We start from the raw sequence: 22,574 nt of genomic DNA, 5'->3' as shown, positions 1-22,574 counted from the left end.
ATTTCAAAAAGATACGGTACAGAAAGGCCTACAGAATCAATACATTTTCTTTTCAGGACTCGGGAAAAAGCCAGCCTACTATTTTGTTTTAAAAGCAAAGCTTGGAATGCTTATATCAGACATCACAGTGATTCTAATTGATTTTATTTTTATAACTGGACCTGCCCTTGGAGTTAATGCCAAAAGACACATACCAAATTACAGCACAAACACTAATAAAACATAACAGGAGGAGAATGCTGCAAACTCAATCGCTTATTTAAAAAAATGATTAGCTTTAAAATGTTAGCATGACAGAAAACAATTTCCTTCTACTAACATCAGTTTTGAAGTCAGCTAATCAGAAATCTATAGACTTAGGACAGGAAATGAATTCAATAAAGTAGACCTTGCAGTAAAATACACTTTGCTACAGGCCCATGTTGTTGGAATTAGAAAGGCATCATCAATCATATGCCTGCAGATCAGAGTTCTCAGTGAGCCAGTGATAATTCTCCTGTTGAGAGTCCACCTGTTACAACATACGTCATCTTTTTAGATATCCTATTTGATACAATATTTAATTGTCTCTTTAACAGTGCTGAGAAAATACTAGGATGCTTGAACAGTTTAAAAATAAAAATATCCAAATGAGCAAGATAGCCTTTTTTTTTCTTTCAATTATTTCCTTCTGTTCTCATAAATTAATCTACATTTGTGATTTTAGATTTGTGCAGAGTGAAGTGTGATTATAGAGGTCTTAACATTCAGGCTGACAGAGAACAGTTGAAGCAGCTATTATCTGTTCTGCAGAGAGATATGCTTATTGTAAATGCTTTGGGCTCTCTGAAAACTTGGGAGGATAGACCTTTGAAACTGATGAGGGTGACAAAGTGTTCCTTTAGATCCCTCTATAGCTGAGAGAACTGCAAAGGTGACATGCGAAAGAAAGAGTTATTTGTAAGATCTTTGAATGGAAGATTAAAAAAGGAAATTATTTTACTTCAAATACGATATGTTTTGTAATTATTAACTGAATTATAGAATTTGAATTGGAAGTGATTTCATAAGGCAATCAGTTTAGTAATTTCCCAATACTGATTTCCGGACAGACACAAGAATGGGATAATATTTTCACCAATCCTTGGCAGAATTAAAAAAAAAATAAGATATCAGTATAGACAGACTTTCAATGAAGCTAGATTTGTTCTTAGATTTTAATGTTAATAGTACATTATTTTTATTTGTGGTCCTAAAATACTCTTTCTTCTTTGAAATGACAGAGGTACATGGTGGGATGTGTAAAGTGCTCTTGGTCCGATTAAATGAAATAATCATTGTTCTTTTGGAAACTGGAGTAGGGTTAATGTGAAGCTAGACTAGAAAGTAGGCAGCATGTGGTTTGGGGAACAAGATCTTCTTGTGCCCGAGGTCTTTCTTCCTCTATGTACTCTATATCCTTATTTTGCTATGCAGTTTACAATATCATGTTGTTCCGTACACCCTTCTTTCCCAAATAGAAACCAGCTTTGAAAAAGAATCAGCTTTCAGCCATTTATCCAACTTACAGGCAAAGTGAGAGTGACCTGTAGGTGCTAGGATCTCAGCCCACTGCAGCCCAGACAGCACACACCCATGTGATCCTCTCAACTCAGACTCTCACACAGCTGGCACTACAGATGCATGCCACCCCTCCCAGCTATGTATTAATTAACTAATTGATTACTTTTTGGAAGTGTGCCCATGTTGCCCCAGGCTCCTCTGGAACTCTTGAGTGCAGGCAATCCTCCCACATCAGCCTATCAAAGTGCTGGGATGACAGGTGTGAACCATGGCTCAGGCATGGCTTTGAGTTTTTTGCTTTTTTCTTCTTCCTCTTCATGTATTCTTTTGAAACATGCAGTGAAGGTTTCAATTCATGGACTATAGTCTCCGTGCCTGTAATTTCTATCTTTCAACTCATCATCAGCATTCACTGGGATTTTCATATATATATATATATGTACACATACATTTTTTTCTTAACTTAGCAAACAACGTTGCATTCTTTCCTGTGTCATGAAAAAGACTTTGATAGAAAAGAAAAACACTGCTTTATAATAAAATACTTTATTGACATTTATTCTATTCTCTTAAGGCATTTTAAAAATTATGTTTATTTAAAAAATGTCATATGAAATGATACATATTTATAACTTAAGGGGTGATGTTCAAAAGGTCATATACATTATGCATTGGATACATCCAGCTAATCAACAAATGCATGACCTCACATACTTGTCATTTTTGTTGTGGAAAATCATGATATGCACTGTCTTAGAATTTTTTTAGGCAAAGAATATGTTATCCCTAGTTATAGTCGCATGCTGAAGAAAATATTTTTAACCTTTCCCTCCTTTATATGAATTCTTGATCCAGCATCTCCTCAGTGAACTCTCTTCACCCCAGCTATTGAAGTCACTACCTCTGTGAAGTCTGCTTTGTTGATTTCACATAAGAATGAGGTCATCTGCTATTTGCCTTTCTGATACCAGGCTTATGTCACTTAACAAAATGGCATGCACAAATTCAGCAGATTCACACCCATTCTCACAACTGGCCGGATTTCCTTATTTATTATTGCAATACATTTTTCCATTGCGCATATGTGTTTTTGCCCCATTTTTTAATCCACTCATCAATGGAGGGACATTCAGGTTGCTTCCATATTTTGGCTATAGCAAAAATGTAATGAGTACAGCAACAATTGCATGGGTGTACGCACCGCCTCAACATACTGATCTGTGTACTTGTGGGCGTGCCCGGGTATTCTGATTTGCTGGATCATATGGTGGGTGGTTCTACTTGTAGATTTCTGAAGGCTGGTTATACTTAAATAAAAGTCATAAAGCTTCTTGTAATGCCTGCACTAATTTACATTCTCACCAAATGTGAGCAAGGAATTTCTTTTCTCTGCAACCTCACCAAAAATGAGGGTTTTTTTGATTTGTTTTGTTATTGTCTTTTGCATAATAGGCATTCTGCCTGAAGTCAGAAGAAATCTCACTGTGTTTTTCATTTGCAATTTCCTGATGGGTTAGGGATGATGAGGACTTTTTAGTGTGTCTTCTGGGCAACTGTATGTCTTAGTTTCAAAAATGAGTATTTGCAGCTTTCGCCTATTTGTTTTCATGATATTGAGTTGTTGGGAGTTCCTTATGAACTGTGAATATTCACCCAAAACAGATGTATGTTGATTCAATCATTGATCCCATCCTGTAGGATGCCCCACCTGTGTGTTTAGTTTTCTGGGTGTGGTGAAGCACTTTAATTTGTATGATTACATTATCTATTTTTGAAGGTGTTTACTGTGCTCTTGCAGTCACTTTCAGACCACAGGGATGCCATGGAGCTTCCTCCTTGTGATTTGTTCTGGTATTTTTATCATTTCATGTCTGACATTGGAGTTTGGTGATAAATTCTCTACTTGTAAAATCCCTTATGTGGCTATTCAGGTTTTCCCCAACCTAGTTAATAGAAGATACTTGATTTTGCACTGGGCGTTGTTGTTTCTTTGGGAAAAGGCCGTGACTTAGCTGCAAATGCTGTGACTTAGTTCTGGGCTCCTATTGTTTTTCATAACTCAAGTCTCTGCTTTTCTGCAGTGCTATCCTATTTTGGTATGTAAAGCTTTGTAGTAGTAGATCATGAAGTTAGGTAGTGTGATGCCTCCAGCTTTGTGCGTTTTACTGGATTGCTCTGGGTTTTCAGGATGTTCTGCCGTTTCACAGGAAATTTAGGATTCTCAGATTGTTTTTCTAAGAAGAATGGGTCATTGATATTTTTACAGGGGTTGTATAGGATCTGAGGATCACTCAGGTAGTATTGATGTCAATGCGATTTAGACAATGTGTGTGTTTGGGTGCACATGCCCAGGGCCAAGAGACACTGCGTGTCCTCAGCAATAGTGAGGTGGGCCTTAATGTCCAGCCAGATTTGCTTCCTGGAAACACACAGAAGATCCCCTTCCATTTTGCTGTCTCTTCACATTTCCTCCCCTGTGAGCCCTGTGTGGTCCCCAGATTCCCCGTGCAGTGGCCTGCCTTTTTTGGCAGTGGGGAGTTGCTGGGTGAATGAGGACGGCAGAAGGAAACAAGCATGTCAGGAGAGCCTGGGTTCATCCAAATGGGACTTGGCAGGCCTGGGAGAGCCATTCTGGGAGGATGTAAACCTGGACAGGCCTCAGGTGGGCATCTGTATGGAGGGTGAGACAGCCCTGGTGGATCCCAAACTGAAGGCCAGGTAGTGGCACGCCTCAGGACAGAGAAGGGAGCTAGCAAGGGATGATGAGGCAGCTATCTCTTGATCCTGGCTTCTTACCCATTGACCTTAGCTAATTATGCCTATTTAGCAGATTAGGGTTCCCCCATCCTGAAATGTGGGAACTACAGTTCCCTTATGGACCTTTCTCCACCAGCCCATGATGGCCTGAGTTTGCTTACTGCAATCTCCTCCCTGAGCCTTGGCTTCTCTATGTGCATCCTAACTCCAGGACCCACAGGCCTCTCAACCCCCAGGCCTGGGCTGCTTCCCTGTCCTCTTCTCTGTTCCCTCTCTGAGGGCCTAACTCTCTTGAGTAGTGCTGCAGGAGATTGAGCCACAGGCCCTGGCTGATGACCTGGGAGACTGGGCAAAGTGGTCGTGACAGGTCAGGTTCCGATGCAAAGCCAATTCTTCCGATGCCAAGGAATGTCCAACAAGGTCCTTTGCCATGACGCCCCATAGCTGCCCCACCTCAGCAAACCAGCCATACCCTGGGCAGTCACAGTCAGCCAACCAGCTGAGGAAGCTCAGTTAGGCAGTGCCCTGCAGGAAACTGGGGCCTTCACCTGAATGAGCCTAGAACCACTTGACTGCAGTGGAGCCAGTCGCCATGTATCCTGGAGGGAGAGGAGTCAGGAAGGCTAACGCCAGGCCGAGCTTCCCAGGTACTACCCCCTCTACCATACCAGGAGGCACTCCTCATTGAGGATGCCAACGCAATACTCCTTAGTGAGCACTTCATTGCCGAAGTAAATGTTGTGATGACAGGCAAACTTCTTCCTGCCAGTTGTACTCATGATGAGTGAGTTCCTCCACCTCCCAGTCCAAGAAGGAGATAGAGGACAGTCAAGGGACAATTTCATCTAGGTGGGCTGAGGTGTCCTTCTAGCTGGGGTGAAACATGCGTTTCCCCTTCCTAGCTCTCCCACTGAGACACCCCTGAGCTCCAGGAGCACGTCAAACTGACCAGGATCTTAGAACCCTTCCCCGGATCCAGGCTTCCCATCCTGACCAGCAAATCCAACATGTAGTTTTGAAGGACTTCCTCATGGTTTTTGAGCTACTTGCTCTCACCGGAAATAATCATAACCTTTAAACTGTTCTTCATGCCAACTTAAATGTTTCATTTTTACTACCTCATGTTTTGGATGAGGCATGTGTTTTTAAATTGATTTTCACCCTTATTGTACCTCTGTGATAAACTGCTTACTTACATTCATACCATAATTATCTTTGAGTTTTACTTGTCTGTTCCCCAAGATTCAGTGAAACTAAGAATTCTATTTATGCGTGTGTCTTTCAGCAACCATATGTGAGATAATGGTGCACATTACTGCAGAAGTCACATGTACAGGTCCAAGGGGAGATGAAGAAAAATAAAGGAAGTTTTAAAGTCTATACATTCCGAACACTGTATCAGAAACTCACAAATAACAGTGAAATCAAAGAATGATCACAGCCAGTTCCATTTCATACCTAGACTGAAATAAGAAACTTCAAAAGAAAAGAAAGTTAAGAACTTTGGGTTTGTAAAAATTTTCCTATATACTTAAAATTATTGGTAACTTTGTCTGACTATGAAACATAGAAAAACATCCACGTTTTTCATATGTGTAAATATACATGTTTTTATTTCCATCAGTGATGACACGCAAGTAAGTAATGAAGTGAAAGTACAATAAAATAACATAGGGAATGTTCACAGTCTCAAAATATTCCATTGAAACTATTAATTTTATGAAAACCATAAAGAATGCTTCATGAAACTACATTATACAGTGCCTTTTAGTATTTTACTCACATTTTAAATAATCAACAATTAGAGGGAATTCTTCCACATTTTTTGTTACGAATACCATTATTTTCCTTGAGTAATCCTGTTGAAATTAAGTATTTTAAATAAAACATTAAAAAGAAATTATATTGACTGATTTCAGCTTTTGATGAAATTCTACTTGTGTATTTGCAGTAACGTGAAGTATACCTTTCTCCTCACAATTAATCTTTTATAAAACCAGTGTTATTGTTTTCTCTGACACCAACATTGTAATATCTCAGAGCTTTACTGTGTGTATACATTACATCCCTTTAGAGAGTAGGCTTCAAATATGTGGAAACATTATGTTTGTGACAAAATTCTAGGAAAGGGAATGGTGAAATGTAAGAATAATTTCTAACTTGCTGTATATCTCAAGACAGACTGTAGTCAAGGCCTAGGGACTACTTATGAAAAGAGTTTAATAGAAAACTCTCTCCCAGTGGATCTGGATTTCAGAGGACTGTATCTTCACAGTAAGGGTGAAACAGAAGTAAACCCATTCCTATTTCCAAGCTCAAGGAACTTTGGTCAAAGTTATCTTGGAGCTGAGCAGAACAAGGAGGAGGCAAACAGAAAAAATTTGTGTCCCTGAGAAGTCATGGCCACAGGTTGACTATCTCACAGACTGTCAAGCCAGTTCCATATTGCATGGGTATTGCAGAAAATCTCAAAACATAAATTTGTGTGTAGGTTGTCCCAGAGTAGCAGGATCTGGCAGAAGCATATTTCATTCTAACCCTCAAAGAATCCACATAAATCTTTTTACATTTGGGATTTTACCATTTGTCTCATGAATGAGAATGCACTTCAGTTTTCATATCTTTTTATACACTCAGTTCATGTGATTTTGGCATCAAAGTTCTGCTTGCCTCACAGAATAAGTATAGGATTTTCCCTTTTTTATTTTATAGAATTCTTCATATATATTGAAATGCTCTGCCTGGGGAAAAAAATCTGAGCCTAGGGTTTTATCTCTGGAAACAATCCTTTATTTCCTTGAACATTTATGAGACTATTCAGATTATATATGTCTTTTTCTATCAATTTTCCTAAGCTATAGATATAGCTTAGTATATATATATATATAAATATTAATATAGATATTCTAAGCTGCATATATGACTATATATAGAGACAGATTATAAAACTCTATTTGTTCTAAGTTTTCAAATTTGTAGGATAAAGTGTTAATCATATTGCCTTATTAGCTTCTTAATCTATACTCTATCTATGGTTATGTATCTTTTAAATTCTTAGTTTTATTTGTGCTTTCTCCCTTTTTTTCTAAACTTGCCTGGGGTTTGCACCATTTACTATATGTCTCTAACAACCAAAGGTTAGCTTTGTATGTTTTACGAATTTTCTCTACATCATTATCCCCTCACTTTAGTTTTTCTGAAATGATTCTGTTTTTTCTTTTCTAATTCTTTCTTTAAATATCTAGTACATTAATTTTCAAGTTGTTGTAGAAACATTTGTCTTTAAACTCCTATTGTAATATGACTTTTCCTGCGACTCACAAATTTAATCTGTAATATTTGCAGTATCGTGAAGTTCTAAGTACATTTAAATTCCTATTATGATAATCCATGGATTGCTGAGAAATAGTGGTTTTAATTTTGTTGTTCAATTTCCACTTAATTTTATTTCAACTTGTGTTAGCTCAATTGAAAATTCTTTACTAATTTTGAAATCTCATATCAAGATTTTTATTCACATCAATTGTTATATAAATGCTCCCACCTTGAAGAACACTCTCTTGTAGGCTGCTTCCCTACAACAGTCTTGACTGGTTGCCCTCCAGGCCTGATTCAGTTGTCTCATCCTAGGACTTTCATTCACTACCCTTTTAAGAATTTATCTTTTTCTTTTGTTGTGTGTCCTATATTCTGCATTTCACATCTTTATCTTTCTTGGTTTACTTCTTCTTTTTGGTAGGAAAAAATCTCTACTAATTTATTAAGAAAAGGTTCACATGGAGACAAAATTTTAGGATTCTCACATGTCTGAAAAATGTTATGTTTTCTCCTTGTACATTTGATTTTAGTCTACTTGGAAATAAAAACATATGTCAGAAATCAGTTTCCTTTAGAATTTTCAAATCAGAACTCCATAATCCATTGCCTTCTGCTTTATAGCGGTGGTGTTGAGATGTTTTTTTTTTTTTTTTTTTAATTTGACATGGAGTTTCGCTCCTGTTGCCCACACTGAAGTACAATGGCAGGATCTCAGCTCATCGCAAACTCCACCTCCTGGGTTCAAGCGATTCTCCTGCCTCAGCCTCCTGATTAGCTGGGATTGCAGGCAGGCGCCACCATGCCTGGATAATTCTGTGTTTTTAGTAGAGATGGGGTTTCTCCATGTTGGTCAGACTGGTCTCAAACTCCTGACATCAGGTCATTCGCCTGCCTTGGCCTCCCAGAGTGCACCTCGGCCTCCCAAACTGCGCCTTGGCCTCCCACAGTGCTGGGATTACAGGCATGAGCCACCATGCCTGGCCAGTGTTGAAAATTTCTAAATCATCTGGTTCCTCATCCTTTGTTCGTGACCTATTTTTACCTCTCTGGAAACTTACACCATTTTCTCTGTGTTCTCAGTGTTCTCAAATTGTACATTGATGTATATTGACACGAGTCTGCTTTCATCTATTTTCATGCTATTTTGCTAGGTGTTTGCCTTTTAATCTTCAAATAAGCATCCTTATCTTCTGAGACTTTTTAATTCTTTTGCCAAGAATTTATTCCCCTTTGTTTTACTTATTTATTTCACTTCTATAATTCATATAATTAAAATATTTGGAAAAAATTATCTTGGAGAAGCAGATACCATCACACTGCTTCTGTCTGTGTTAACCTATCATACCTGAAGGTTGTCATGTTTTATTAAGGAGAAATATTGTATTTCTTGGTATTCACATTACAACCTGAAGAAGGGCAATGAGTGTCAAAATTTTAAATCTATGGGTAATAAAAGATGCAAGCACTGTATCCTCCAGAATTTTCGCATATGGAAATTGCTAATTACGATTATGTACATAAAAATCTATGTAACATACATCTATATTTTACTTGGAAACTCAGAATGTGCACCATCAAGTGCTCTGGATAGAGTAGAATGAGTAGTAGTATTTAAGGCAGACAAGATGGGAAGGGGAATCCAAACACAGGAAATGCCCTGTGCGAGAGCCTGGACACAAAAAAGCTCGTACATTATTGGAATCAAAGTGAGTATAACATAATTCAGGGTGACTGGAGCATAGCTGGAAGACGAACCAATCATGGCGTAAGATGAAAACAGAAGGCCAGGCACGGTGGCTCACGCCTGCAATCCTACATTTTGGGAGGCACTGGCGGGCAGATCACCTAAAGTCAGAATTTGAAGACCACCCTGGGTAAAATGGCAAAAGCCCATCTCTAATGAAAATACAAACATTATCCACGCATGGTGTGGGGGTGACTGTAATCGTAGCTACTCAGGAGGCTGAGGCAGCAGAATCGGTTAAACCTGAATGGCAGAGGTTGCAGTGATCTGACATCGCACCACTTAACCATTAAACACCAGCCTGGAAGAAAGATTGAAACTCCATCTCAAAATAAATAAATAAATAAATAAATAAATAAATAAATAAATAAAAAATTTAGAAAGGCCGGGAGCGGTAGCTTCTGCATATAATCCCAGCAATTTTGGAGGCTGAAGTGGGCAGATCACTAGGAGTTGGGATTTCAAGATCAGCCTGACCAACTGGGAGAAATCCCATCTCTACTAAAAAAAAAAAAAAAAAGTACAAAATAAGCCCAGCACGATGGCGAGTGCCTGTAATCCCAGCTACTTGGGAGGCTGAGGCAGGAGAATCGCTTGAATCCAGGAGGTGGAGTTTGCGGTGAGCTGAGATCGCGCCATGGCACTCCAGCCTGGGCAACAAGAGCGAAACTCTACCTCAAAAATAAACACACAAAAATGAAACTAGAAGATAAGTATATATCCAGGGATAAAGCATGAAGTATCTCCAATGTCACTCATGCACTTTGTTTACTCAGAGACAACACCAGGATTGATTAAAATTATGCACATCATGTCAACCCTTTTCTAAATGTTAACAAATGTCACTGGAACAGCTAGTACCCATGGAATAGGATGTAACATTCTGACTGCAGGCTTTCACTTGCATTCCCTACAGGTGTTGAGTGTGGAGTGTTCAAACCTCAAGCTTATAGATTCATGAAGGAAAAATTATGTGCATTGAAAATTGAGAACAACTATGTTAAGAACAATATTCCATGAAAGTAAGTTCCTATGTACTCATCTGCTCTTAATTGTATTACACTGTTCTCATGCAGAATGATACAAGTAACAATTATTATTGTTATTACTATTATTAGTATTATGAAATGGAGTCTAGCTCGGTAGTCCATACTGGAGCGCACTGCTGCGAACTCAGCTCACTGAAACCTCCGACTCCTGGGTTCAAGGGATTCTCCTGCTTCAGCCTCCCATGTAGCTGGGATTGCAGGCACCCACCAAAACACCTAAGTAATTTTTATATTTTCAGTAGGGACGTGGTTTCACTGCATTGGCCAGGCTGGTCTTGAACTCCTGACTTCCTGAACCACCCACCTTGGACTCCCAACGTGCTGGGATTACAAGTGTGAGCCACCGCACCCAGCCAAAATTAATATTTTGAAATATTTAGAAATATATGTTCTCGGGCACAGTGGCTCAAGTCTGTGATCCCATGACTTTGGGAGGCCGAGGTGGGTGGACCACTTGAACTGAGGAGTTGGAGACTAGCTTGAAAATATGGTGAAACCCTGTCTCTACAAAAGATACAAAAAATTAGCCAGGACTGGAGGTGTGTGCCTGTGTTCCCAGCTACTGAAGAAGCTAAGGTGAGAGGATTGTTCAGGAGGATCACTTGAGCTCAGGAGGATGAAGCTGCAGTGCGCAGAGATTGAGCTTCTGCACTCCAGTCCAGTCTGGGCAAGAAAGTGAGGTTCTGTCTCTTGTACGTAGGGGTGTGTGTGTGTCTGTGTGTGTGTGTGTGTGTGTGTATACACATATGCATGTATATGTATACACACACTCATATATACATATATAAGAAAGAGTGAAACTCCCTCATACACACACACAGACACACACACACATACAAACACGCACACAAACATATATTCTTGGCCACCTTAATTCCTCTATAATGGAATTCTGAACAGCATGCTTAAGGGTCAATACCAGGGCCTGCAGGCAGATAGCCTGTGCCAGAACTGTTCAGAGTGGGTTTTTTCACATTATACAGTTTCATCTTCTGAGTACACTTCCTGATCCTATTGTTCCCTTCATATCTTGCATATCTTTCTGGGGAAAAGACCACATGCAGCAATACCTTTTTTTTTTTTTTTTTTTTTTGCTAAGTGTTTTCTTATTATTTGGAGGAGTTTTTAGTCGAAAAATTTCTAAGGACGAAACTTTTCGTCTTTTGGCTCAGGAAACTGCAGGCACCAGTTGCACAACAATATTTAAGAGTAGCACAGATAATAAGTCATATCCATTGCCTTAAACAAAATGTACAGAATTCGGTATTTTTAGTTACACGCGAACACTATATAGGGTTTGCAATTGATCATTTTTATATTCTATATTCTATTTGATACTGAACATAGAGCGTCAAGAATTGGGGCACACAATGATTTTTCAGTAAATATGCATAGAGTGCTGTAAATATTGAGATTGGAAAACATACCATGTTTCTGCCCTCATCATGTTCTCATTCTATTAAATGTTGTAATAACACAACTTTGAGTCATAAATCTTTCAAAAGAGAAGTACACACAAAAAAGAGCTAGACAAATACGTGGGACATTATGATCATTTAGAGCTTGTATCAGTTACAGCCAGGTCTTCAAGGCCCATAAATGCCAGGATAGAAAGTTTAGAACAAACTGTCTACACAAAGGCAAGTTTTTGTTGCTGTTGTTGTTTTTTCATAGGAAAATAATATCAGAGTTTCACAAAGGTTATAAGACTAACTGCAATATATAGGATGGGTTGAAGATCAGCAAGAGAAGACAGAAGGTGAGTTCTGAGTTTTATTAAATGCTTAAACTAACATATGATGGTGGCCTGGGTAAAGAAAGTTGAAGCAAGGACTGGAAGAAAGAGACAGGTGCAAGAATCATTGTAAAGATAAAGTCCACAAGTCTTGGCATGAGTTTTCAAATTGAGGCTAGTAAAAAATATTGTGGGATTCTTGCCATTCATCTATCCATCAAATTATTCAATGCAACTTTATTAAGATTCTAGATTATTATTAATCTTTATCATTATTCAAGATTATTAAGGTGTATTACTCATTGAATAATAAATATTGCATGCATGTTTATTACTATGCAAAAAGCACTGTGCTGGGTTCTGGAGGTACAGCAATGAATATGGGGTTAATGGTCCCCAACTTCATGAAGCTTTACATAGAGGGAGAGACAGATAATAAATAAAAGACACAAGCAGTCGTAAATGTTGTGAAGGAAATTTTGGGACGCGGAAAGAGAGTAACAGATAGTAGTGACGGTTGGTATAACAGACAGAACTACTGTACATTGGGCACTAAGTGAAGCTTTCTCCAGGGAAGTCTTATGTGATATATCTGAAAGAGCAGCCATTGATAAAGAGGGAAAAAAACAGCTGCCAACCCTCTAAAATAGGAGAATTTTGGCCTAGCTCTGTGTTTGAAGAACAGAGAGTTGCTAATGTGCAGAATAAAGCTGAGAATTTGAGTAAGAGGAAAATGGTAAAGTAACCAGTGGTTTTAATAGTACAGATGGGAATGCTGTCCTTGATAAAAGTAGTTCCAGTGGAATGAGACCAAAACCCAATTGAACTGAACTGAAAAGCCAGTGGGAAGAAATGAGGGAAGTGGGTACAGCGTGCTTAGTGGAGAAAAGTAATGAAGGGGTAGGTGTCAGGGGAGTAAACAACGGGAAAAATTCTAATTTATAAAAGCAATCTAAGAATTTAGATCACAGCTGTATATGTATACTGAGGTGGTAGAGAGGGAGAGATTAACGTACATGAGAAAATAAAATTGACAGCAGTGGATTGCGGTTTCTAGCACCTACAGTTCACTCTCACTTTGCCTGTGAGTTGGATAAATGTCTGAAAGCTGATTGTTTTTCAAAGTTGGTTTCTATTTGGGAAAGAAGGGAGTAGGGAACAACATGACATTGTAAACTGCAAAGCAAAATAAGGATATAGAGTACATAGAGGAAGAAAGAGCTCGGGCACTAGAAGATCTTGTTCCTCAAACCGCATGCTGCCTACTTTGTAGTCTAGCTTGACACGTGAGCCCTACTCCAGTTTCCAAAAGAACAATGATTGTTTCATTTAATCGGACCAAGGGCACTTGACACATCCCACCATATACATCTGTCATTTCAAAGAAGAAAGAGTATTTTAGAACTACAAATAGAAATAATGTAACATTAAGATGAAAATCAAATAACAAATCTAGCTTCGTTGAAAATCTGTCTATACTGATATCTTATTATTTTTTTTAATTCTGCCAAGGATTAGTGAACATATTCTCCCAGTCTTTTGTCTGTATGTTAAAACTTGCTAAACACCTCAAGTCTCGCATAAGAACTACAATGGAAAATGGATCAGTCAGGAGTTCTTCCATACAATTATCAATAAATTATATTTCTTCATACTGAAATTTGTTTTTTCATTATTGTAAGAAATTAACTTTTATATTAATAGTAGGTGATGTAACAAAGCAGGTCTTTAAGGAGATAACTGACACTGGATTTCCATACCATTACTCAGGTGGCCCTTATTTGCCAGCCAGGTTCCCTCCCTGGACACACACTGAAGGTCCCCAACCATTTTGCGATCTCTTCACATTCCCAGCTCCTGAGGAAGCTCCAAAATACCTGTCCATGAAGAAAATAGAACATTTCCGCACACTGGATCCCAGTGTGGTCCTCCAGATTCCCTGTGAGGTGGACTATCTTGTATGGGAAGGCAGGGCACTGGGAGGGAGGATGTCAGAGACGATAACACATGTCAGGGCAGCCCAGGGTCATGGAAACAGAACAAGACAGTCCTGGGAGAAACATTCTAAAACGGCATAGACCTAGGTGGGCCTCAGGTGGACATCTGCGTGGAGAGGGAGAGGGCCCTGGTTGAGCTCAAAATGAGCCCCAGGTGGTAGCAGATCTTAGGGCAGGGCATGGAGCTGGCAAGTGATGATGAGACAGCTATCCCTTAAGCCCTGCTTCTCACCCACTGACTTTAGCCACATATGCATCCTAGTGGCTTAACGTTCCCCAATCCTGACATGTGGGTGTTATAATTTCCTGATGGGCCTTTCTCCCCCAAACCATGGATTGCCTGGGATTGCTCACTGCAGTCTCCTCCATGATCCTTGGGTTCTCCATGAGGGGCACAGATCCAGGACTCAAAGGCCTCTGAGTTGCCAATCCTTGGTTGCTCGCCTGGCCTCCTCTCTGTTCTGTCTCTAATGCTGTCCTTCCCTCCATGGGATAGAACTGCAAAGCATTGAGCCATAGGCCCTGGCTGATGATCTAGGGGACTGCAGAAGCAGGTCCAGGGGAGTTCAGGTCACAGCTTAAAGCCAGTTCCCCGGAGACCAAGGAATGACCAGCGAAGTCCTTTCCCAGGATGCCCCACGGCGAACCCCACCTCAGCAATCCTGCCAAAACCCGGGCAGTCTTATTCAGCCAAACAACCTCCACCTCCACCTCAGCCATGATGTCTTTCATATGATAAGCTCAGCCGTTGTGTCTTCCAATATGATAAGGTCAGGTAGGAGGTGTACTGCCTGCAGCTGGAGGCTTGACCTTCATGATCCCAGAACCATGGGACTGCAGTGGAATGAGACACTCTGTACCCTGCAGGGAGAGGAGTCAGGAAGGTTCATGCCAGACCTCACCTCCCACACACCAGCTGCCCTACCATGCTGGGAGGCATTCCTTACCGAGGATGCCAACACAGTACTCCTTAATGATGACTTCACTGTCGAAATAGAGATTGTGACGACATGAAATCTTCATCCCGCCGCCGGTAACCGGGATCGCTGAGGTCCTCCACCTGCCTGATCAAGGAGAAAGAGAATGGATTCAATACGACCATCTTATCTAGCTGGGCTGTAGTGAACCACGAGTTTCCACTTTCCAGTTCTCCCACTGAGACAACCCTGGTCCCCAGGGGGACCACAGACTGACTCAGAAACTGGACCCCTCCCACCGACCCAGGCTCCCCAGCCTGACCTACAAATCCATCATGTAGCAAAGCAGGACTTCATCATGGTTTCCGGCCCAGGCCGACATCTCGTGTGCCAAACAACCTACCTCTGGTCAGGAAGCCTCCAGATGATTGGGTGGGCAAGTCTCGTGACGCCCTGCAGTTTTGCAAGAGCACAGAGACTGTGGAGCAGGGCTATCTCCCAGAGATTTGGCCTGTCACCGTCCGTTGTTGGTCCTGTGTCTCTGTCTGGCGAGGAGGCAACGGCACAGCTATGGTGGTTTGTGGAGTGGGTGGATCCCGGCCAAGACGGCCTGGGCTGACAAGAGCGGAGAGGAAGAAGAAGTGGGCAGGTGGTTGCAGCTGAGGAGCGGAGGGGCGGGGTGGCACGGGGTGGTGTGAGGCGGCTGCTTCTCCGGGTTCATGAGCTGCAGGAGGCCTTTGTGTGCTGAGTGCCGGACCTGCTCTGCTGATGTCCGGGTGTGTGCTGTCTTCTCATCCTAGTCTCCCTGAGGGGTGGGCCTGCCCACTTAAGGGAAGTCCTGTAGTAAGAAACGGCGGCAGAGTTGTGCCTGGCGCTCCCCATGGGAATTGCGTGGGTGCAAAGGAGGTTATATAGACTCAAGGCCTACACCCCTTTGGGTTCGGCGCCGGCAGGGGGAAGAAAGCCTATCTGGGGAGCTGGTGCCTGCCTTGAGGTGGTCGGCAGCCCCATGCACCGCGAACCCGTCTTAAGCACCTTGTGTTTCTGGGCTGAGCCTGTTGGAAACGGGCACCGAGAGCATGGGGTGGTTGAATGGCTGGCAATGGCAAAGAGACTGCCCGTCCTCCAGGGACGTTCCCAGGGAAACGTGCCCTTCGACTTTCTGCTGCGCGGGAAGGGACCTTGGCGCCGCGATTCTCCCTTGTGAGTGCTGTGCTTGGCTCCCCTTGCCTACCACGTGTTCCCAGGGCTGCTACAAGCAAGCTGCAAGGATATGGCTCTGGCCCAAAAGGCGGAGATGCCCTGTGGCCTGGGGCACTCACGGAGCCCAGCTCCAAGTGAAGGACCTCCAGCGAGTCCATTGACGGCACAGGTGTTCTTGGTCCAGGGCCAGGCTGTGCCCGCTGGCCCTCCTTCTGCCACATCACGTCGGTCTCCTCCTCAACCACCACCTCCACCTCAGCCATTATGTCTTCCACCATCAGCACCGCCTCCTCTTCCAAGGCCGCCTCCTTGCTCTGTACTCCGGCCGTCCTCAACAGCAGAGCCTCCAGCCTGAACACGGTGCCGTCCTGTGTGCTCCCACAGATCCCGGCCTGCGCAGCCCAGCCCAACCTCCGCACCCCTAGGCTCTTGGGGACCGATCCCCCACAGACACCCACCCTAAAAACCCACGGGCATCGCCCTGCTGAGAACCTAGTCCCACACCCACGTGGACCCAGGTTTCCTGAGGAGCTCCGCTGGACCCGCAGATCCTGCAATGGCCACAGGGCTCGGCTCCCCCGCAGGCTCAACTGTGCACAGGAGCTCAGGAGCCAGAGGCCCAGGCCCTGGGCCTGCAGAGCACCACCAGCAGGCACCGCAGCCACTGCAGCGGGTGCGGGAGCCTCTGGGTCGGCAAGGCATTGCAAAACACCGTGCGCGCAAGTCATCAATGGCCAACCCTGGCGGCCGGCCTCTGGTGTGCCCAGGGCATAGGACAAGAGGCCCTTTGGAATGCTCCTTGGACTGCAGCATCCTCAGGGAGGAAGCATGGTACGCAGAGCCTGTATTTGCCTCGACCTGCGATAGTGTGTGCCGGGGTTCTGGCCTCTACAACAGATCAATTTCACCTTAGCACAAGGAGGCGACTTTCCTCCCACGTGCCCGGCCCGACTCACTTCCCCTAGGCCGCCCCTGTCAACCTGGCCCCAGCAACCAGAGAGAGTTCTCTGGATCTGCAGTATTGCTTCCGTACCATCCAGCTGGCCTGCCTAACGAAGAGAGATGTTTCATGTGTTCATGACACATAGAGATTTTCATGGCTTGCCACACTCAGGATGTCAGGACACAGGGCTGCCGTGCCCACAATTCCAAATGCCACGCAGCCCGTCTGTCCCAGGATGCCGAGCTACCGGGCACAAGCTCCAAGGGCTTCTCGGAGGAGGTTTGGGGAGAGGAGTTGGCGTTAGGGGGAGTTGGAGATGCAGGCCCACCAGTGGCTGTGCCGCCCAGGGAGACGCCCACCGCCCTCCCATTCATTGGCCAGCATGGGAGGAAGGCGGTCGCAGCGCGGCTCCCTGCGCTCTTCCCGCGCAGTCCATTAGGGGGCGCCCGGGAGCCCCGCGCATGCGCACTGAGGGCCCGCTGACCCACTGGGTGCAATAAAGGCTGCGGCCGGGTTCGTGTGGCTCGGTTCGGGCAGCATAGGCCTTGCTCAGTGGGAGTGCGGAGGAGGGCACCGTCTTCAGGATGGAGGCTGTACAGGAGGGGGCGGCCGGGGTGGAGAGTGAGCAGGTGGCTTTGGGGGAGGAGGCGGTGCTGGTGTTGGATGACATAATGGCGGAGGTGGAGGTGGTGGCCCAGGAGGAGGGCCTCGTGGAGCCGCAGGAGGAGGCCCAGCGGGCACAGCCTGGCCCTGGGCCCATGACCCCAGAGTCTGCACTGGAGGAGCTGCTGGCCGTTCAGGTGGAGCTGGGGCCGGTTAATGCCCAAGCCAGGAAGGCCTTTTCTCGGCAGAGGGAAAAGATGGAGCGGAGGCGCAAGGCCCACCTAGACTGCAGAGGCGCGGTCATCCAGAGCGTCCCTGGCTTCTGGGCCAATGTTGTATCCTTCTCAGTGTTTCTTCTGCCTTTCTGGTGGAGAGGTGCTCTCGGGGAAGTGTAAGTAACTTATGGGCAGCTTGGCATCGATGTGACGCCACCTTTGGGGAACAAAGGTGAGTTGCCCCGGACAAATGTGGCTAGGGAAAACTGCAGCAGGCGTGGGTACTATTTTCCTGCGTGCGGCAGAGAAACCCTTGGTGATGCCGAGCAGCAGACGTTTGGGGCATGTTTTTGAAGAACAGAAGCGAGTTCAGACCAGAATAGGTTTTTGTGTGCATCAAGCTATTTTTAAGGCAGTGTGATTGCTCCCCCTTTCTAGTCCGATCTGGGACTGGGCGTCTTCGGCTATAAGCAGATTCTGCCACTCCTCAGACACCAGCAAGTCTCTGCAAATCGCACCTCCGCATGTCAGTGCAGTCAGCCTCAGAATTATACACCCTCTGTGAAGCCAAGGGGCCTTATTTTAGGGGTAGGGGGAGGCGAAAGGAGGTCATATACGTGGAAGCAGATCTGAGAAATCCCCTACCCCAGCCTCTGGGTGCTCTTAGGCCTTCCCTGTTGCTCCTAGCTTCTCCTTGCACCGCATGTAAAGGCTCTTTGACCTAAATCAGATTGCAAACCACCCCCAGATGTCAGCCCTGCTCACTGACCAAGATGAAGACATGCTGAGCTACATGATCAACTTAGAGGTGAGGACAGCAAGACTGAGGCTAGAGGGTTTAGTGGGGGAGGGTAAGGGAAATAATTGGTTCCTGTGAGCAACAGTTGGCACCTCACCCAAAAAGGTATTTAAACTTTCTCCACCTTGTCCTGACAGGTGGAAGAAGTGAAGCATCCCGTTCATCTCCGCAGGATCATGTTGTTCTTTCGGAGTAACCCCTACTTCCAGAATAAAGTGATTACCAAGGAATATCTGGTGAACATCACAGGTGACAGGTGGCTCCCAGGATGGGTAGTGGAAGGAAGATGGTGGGTGGATCATTGCCAACGTGATCCAGTCCCCTTCCCACAAAACTTTCTGTCTCTGTAGAATACAGGGCTTCTCATTCCACTCCAATTCAGTGGTATCCAGATTATGAAGTTGAGGCCTATCGCCGCAGACACCACAACAGCAGCCTTAACTTCTTCAACTGGTTTTCTGACCACAACTTCGCAGGATCTAATAGGATTGCTGAGGTGGGTCCTCACTGGGAAACATCAGCAATGACCCTGGTGTGTTCCCACCTGTTTGGGTCACCAGTCTGAGCCCTGATGAGGCGTTTGCCGATTGATTCCCCTGACAGATCCTATGTAAGGACCTGTGGCGCAATCCCCTGCCGTACTACAAGAGGATGAAGCCACCTGAAGAGGGAACAGAGATTTCAGGTGAGCCGTTCAGTTGGAACTGGAGCTGTTTGATGCCCACTATGAGGGGGTTGACACACCTGCCTATTCAGGGAGCCTGGACGCTCGTTTCAGAAATGTAGAAATTGAGGCTGCTTTCCTATATGTAGAAATTCCTTGAGAGGACGAGAGAGAGTGACAGAATCCAGGACATTCATGGCATTGGGCTGAAAAAGGCAGATTAGAGACTGCACTGCAAGGCAGGTTATAGCTGTGAGTCTTAAGCCCAGGGGAGCATAGTCCATTTCCAGAATCACTGAGAAGTGAAGCTGAAAATCATTCACTTCAATCTGTAGCCCTTGATTCCATGGCCGTCAACCCCAGCGGCAGTCATCCTACCTACTCCATGAGATTGGGCTCCCTGAATGTGCCTCCTGGTCATCCCTGTCCTAGACCGCAAAGGATTGTTTAGATTGATGGATTTCCTTGAGCTATTGCCGCATCAGATTTCTGTGTGCTTTTAGTGTACAATGCATCTTGTTAGCTGACTCCCCTCACAGAGAGTACTGGGAATGGGGCAGGTATTGCGGAGAACAGTTTGTAACCCATGGTAGGAGGAAGTTTAAGAGATCACAAATGGGGAAGGGATATCCTTTTCTCAGCGGGCCCTGCAATTAAAACATTTCAAAGTATGGCTGAGAGAAATGCGTTTTGACATGCGTTTGTGTTTCTCTAGGGGACTCCCAGATGTTGAGTTGACTGTGAGGGAGCATCGGACCTTACTTAAAACAGCAGAACTCCTAAAAAGTTACTACCGTATGCAGGATGTCAGTACTCAGCATGGTCTTATGCCCAGGAAGTAAAGGAAAAACCGACCCAGTCACAAAAAAATCAGACAGGAAAAGGGGGTAAACTTGGATTGTATGGAATGCCAAATAAATATTCTCAAGAATGTTTGACTGTGTGTGTGTGTGTTTGTTTCTGTGTGTGTGTGTACGTTTATCCCCTGGATTTGGGTGTCATATTGAATTGATCAATCAATATGCTTTATTTTCTTCATGGAACTGACCCGTCTGTGTTGGAGCTGGGCCTCTAAAATTGTGGAGTGAATGGGTGTGGAATGTGTTGGGATTCTTCCTACAGGACAGAGTTGGGGAGGTCAAAGCAAAAGACAGCTTAGTTGGAAACTTACTTTGTCCTATGGAAGCAGAAGTAGTTCAAGGAAAGGGGTTAAGGTTTCCACAGCCCAGTTTGCTGGGACCTCTAAAATCCTTCATTTTGGGTATCATCATACACAATAGATAAGCACAGGATGATGGAAATCTTGAAGTTCCCTTTCTTGTTGAATTCACGTTCTTTTAAAGGTGAATGCATAATCCTTTTCTGGGACAATCAGCCCCTCAGAACTTCTCACACATCAACGTGAGAAGAAATGGGCAGGTAAGGTGTATGGAGGGACTGTGGGAAAGGTGACAGAGGCATGCGGGAAAGCATTCAGGATATGCTTTTTGGCGTAGATGACTAAGGGAAAACACAGACTGGCAGAAGTGCGGGGAAAGGGGTTGGATTTGTGGAATATAAGATTACTGGGGAATCCACGCATGGACTGTCTTGTCACTTGATGACACAGGATATGGACACTCTTGTTGATGTTTACATCTTTAGTTGGGTTAAGCTTTTCTCCACGATTGTATGTTAGGTGAGGAACCAGTAGTGTATGTAGCTACCAACATTACGAGTGCATTTTGTGCTCTTGCAAACTCTAGTGAGGCTCTATTCTCCCCAGTGATTGGCACTGCAGATTGTTTCTGGAGCCCAGGGCCCTCTGATTTTCTGTGGCCTTTTCAGCATACTTTGCCTAAGTTTAATAATGTAAAGAGCAGATAGTTGCACAGTATGTGTTGCAAGCCTCACACAGGAGGACAACACATACAGTTTTCATTCACGGGTGGGTGGCGGCTTCCCATGAACACCTGTGTCTATGCACAAGACGAGGGGTTGCCTGTGTCACTGATGGGTGAGGAGGATTTCAGTGTCGGCGGCAGAACTTTCTTCCCGGTTCCCAGAAAAAACAGTTCCAACATGAGCATCCATGTTGGCCACACACTAGTAGAGTGCTAACATTCCTGTCCCATATGTACTCTGGTCGGCACAGCTTCTGTGAGAAGAGCTATGTTGTTTCAGGGAGGAAGGTTTGACAGTCAAAGTTCATGAATCTGTTGTACTGCCTTCAATACGCATTCCACACCTCCTGCTCGGTATCAGCAGTTGAGCTTTGAAAATCTATAGCCCAGTTTTGCCCCTGCTCCCGGGCACACTGATAATACCATTGTTTTGGTATTATCAGAGATGGTGCTGAATTGTGCTGAATTGTACAGGCTGTCTAACGCTTCTTCCACTGAATATCCGTGCACATGGGCCACAAACGCTAAGGGTACTGACGGATTTGTATTCTGCCTCAGTAACTCTGAAACACCTCTGTTACATCTACTGTCAGGGTCTTTTTCATGTTTAAAGTACCAAGTGTGTGTTTGTAGTTTTTAGTGTGTTTGTAGTTGTGTATGTTTATTTCTCTGCGTGGGTTTGTATCTTTCCTCTGATTCCACCTATGTCTCCCCATATTTTTCCACACTACCTGCGGTAATTTGTACATGCCTATCTCTACAACCATGCTAGAATTTGTATCTGTGTCTTTGAACATCTGTCACTCTCTCTCCCTTCCTTTCTTCCTTCCTTTCCTTTACACCCTTCCTTTCTTCTTTCCCTTCCTTCCCCACCACACTCTCTCCGTCTGTATCATCTACCTTTCTGTTCTCTATCTGAATTTAGTTTGTAATTCTGAATCTCTTGGCAGTGGCGTCAGACATCAGAATGTCTGGATGAAATTCCTCTTTGAAAGACTCTGAGCTGAAAGAGATGAGTTCTTTTTGTGAGCCATAATGAACGGTTTATTTCAGGCCAATCTAGCAATGACAGTGTTAAAAACAAATACTGAGCATTGCAGCAAAGCCAAAAGTCCCATGGATTCCACTCATCCCGCTCAGTGTATCGAAAAGGTGGAAAAGTGAAAAAGTGGGTATGCCTGTGGTCTCCCAAGCGGAAGGAGAAC

General features: G+C 44.0%; 1 pseudogene; it reads left to right on the top strand.

Moving 5' to 3' along the window:
• Positions 1-17,666: 17,666 nt before the first annotated feature.
• Positions 17,667-20,421, top strand: LOC129053421 (testis-specific Y-encoded protein 8-like; annotated as a pseudogene).
• Positions 20,422-22,574: the final 2,153 nt, after the last annotated feature.

The sequence above is a fragment of the Pongo abelii genome, chromosome Y, assembly GCF_028885655.2.
Source record: "Pongo abelii isolate AG06213 chromosome Y, NHGRI_mPonAbe1-v2.0_pri, whole genome shotgun sequence".
NCBI classification, from domain to species: domain Eukaryota; kingdom Metazoa; phylum Chordata; class Mammalia; order Primates; family Hominidae; genus Pongo; species Pongo abelii.
This window is presented reverse-complemented; position numbering and strand designations above follow the sequence as displayed.